General features: G+C 38.0%; 1 protein-coding gene across 2 annotated transcripts in view; it reads right to left on the reverse strand.

The window, feature by feature from the left end:
* Positions 1-1,981, reverse strand: part of PCDH11X (protocadherin 11 X-linked) — a 1,731,112-nt gene that overhangs the window by 829,110 nt on the left and 900,021 nt on the right. The gene's annotated exons all lie outside the window — the stretch shown is intronic.

Below are 1,981 nucleotides of genomic sequence, written 5' to 3' on the forward strand. Positions count from 1 at the left end.
TCTGTAGTAGACCCCCACCATTAAATCTCTTTCCCCTCGACTGCCTTGTATTCTAAACCAGAGCACTCCAGAGTGCCCCTCCTCTGACTCTTTGCTAATTGATGAGGATGTGCATTCCTCCTTAACATAGAGTGCCACGCCACCACCTTTCCTCCCTGTCCTATCCCTCCTGTACAGCCTACAGCCCCTGATATTCACCGCCCAGTCATGCGTTGGGTCCCACCACATTTCAGTGAGCCCCCCTATGTCTGGGTTGGTGTCAGCTAGCAGAAGGGTAAGTTCCTCTTGCTTTTTTCCCATACTGCGAGTACTTGTGTAGAGGCATTTGAGGCCTCATTGAACAAGTTTTAGTTCAAGTGCCCCTGCTGTCATTTTAAAGTGCAGGGACACTTATTAGGGCTGTGCAATTTGGTGGAGATTTGGCCTGATTTGGTGGCCAAATCTCTAAATCTGAATCAAATCAGGTGACCCTTTAATCTCTCTGAATCGAATGAGAACCCTCCAAATCAATTTGGAGACACCTTTTTAGTGATGCTACTGTGCAGTAGCCTAACAATACTGTGGAGTAGTGTATACAGAGAGTCATGTTTGTAGGCTTAACAGCGTCAAAAATTGGTGCTATTTGGAAGGAATTCTTGGAGCATTTTGGTAACCAGACTTTGGTAGCTCATTGCACACTCTTCTTCTCCTATCACTCTTTGTTCCCTCCTTTTTTTCCTTTTTCCTTACATTGTTTATTGTTTTTATAGTTCAGATTTACCTATTCAATTTTACATAGTCAATATGTTTGTACTGATTTTTTTAAAATAAATACAATTTATAAAAAGTATGATAATGCTAAAGATAACACACTAGAAGGGTACTTGTATGGATGGGAAAGATTGTTAATACTCTGTTATTGTTAATATGTAATTCTGTATGTAACTGTCAACTGATCTAAACAGTATTTGTTTAGAGAACTGTCTGCACAACCACACAGAGGGCATTTACTCCTATTTTACCAAAAACTCCTTTTAAAAATTACTCTGATGGTCTCTGCATGTTCTCTTCCCACTACTTTTTCTTACCTTTATAGTAATACCCCTAATTAATGTTGTAATGCTATTTTACCCCAGGTAGAGTGGAGTTTTCAAAGAAACAAAGAGTACTGGCCCTTTAAATCCCATTGTCTTTCACCGGGAGTTGGACGTTAACTGCCATTTTTGCCTTTGAAGTTTTGCATTATTTTTGGAGAAAGGCTTCTATCTTGAATAAAATCACTGCCAAAGGTTTATCATCAACATTATATAAGACTGATAATTATCACAGATTTTCACATCTCTGCCAAATTTTATTACCACAAATATAAGAACACCCATAAGTGAGAGCTAGCTTGCAAATACCAAAGGTAACACTGTAAACTTTATGTAAGACAGAGTCCAATATTCCTTTCCAGAATGTATAGAACTCCCTAGAAGCTCGTTGAAACCAGGTGTTTCCCGGAGCGTAAATACTCCAATTACTTCAGTCTTGTGTAAGTGTTTCTATAGTTTATCCCTTTGTGTATTCAATATGTAGATTTTGGAGAAGCCTATTAATTCTCCAAGCATCACAGTGTATATTTTCAGAGTGCAGCTTGGCATAAAACTGGTTGATGACTTCATTTATCTCGTCAGCAGCATTTACTCTCTTTGTTTTATATCTGCATTCAGGTTACCTTATTGCTGTCATTCAGTCTGTGAAACCATAAGGCCAGAAACACCTCTCCTGTCTCTTATTCCCCATGCTACAAAATACGCACTACTTATTCAAACTTTTGAAGCATCTGAAATCAAAATGAGATACTGCAATATTTTAGTTGTTAATAAGAAATAGATTTCTCTCTGAATTTTAAACCTTATTACTGTTATTTTTATTTTCTGAACAGCTATCTCTGCAGAAAGATTACACAATAACAGACCAACCTGCTTCCTCACATACTCCAGAAGTCAAGTTCAGTTTA

Source organism: Gavialis gangeticus, unplaced genomic scaffold, assembly GCF_001723915.1.
Source record: "Gavialis gangeticus isolate Ggan-Ray unplaced genomic scaffold, GavGan_comp1, whole genome shotgun sequence".
Lineage (NCBI taxonomy): Eukaryota > Metazoa > Chordata > Crocodylia > Gavialidae > Gavialis > Gavialis gangeticus.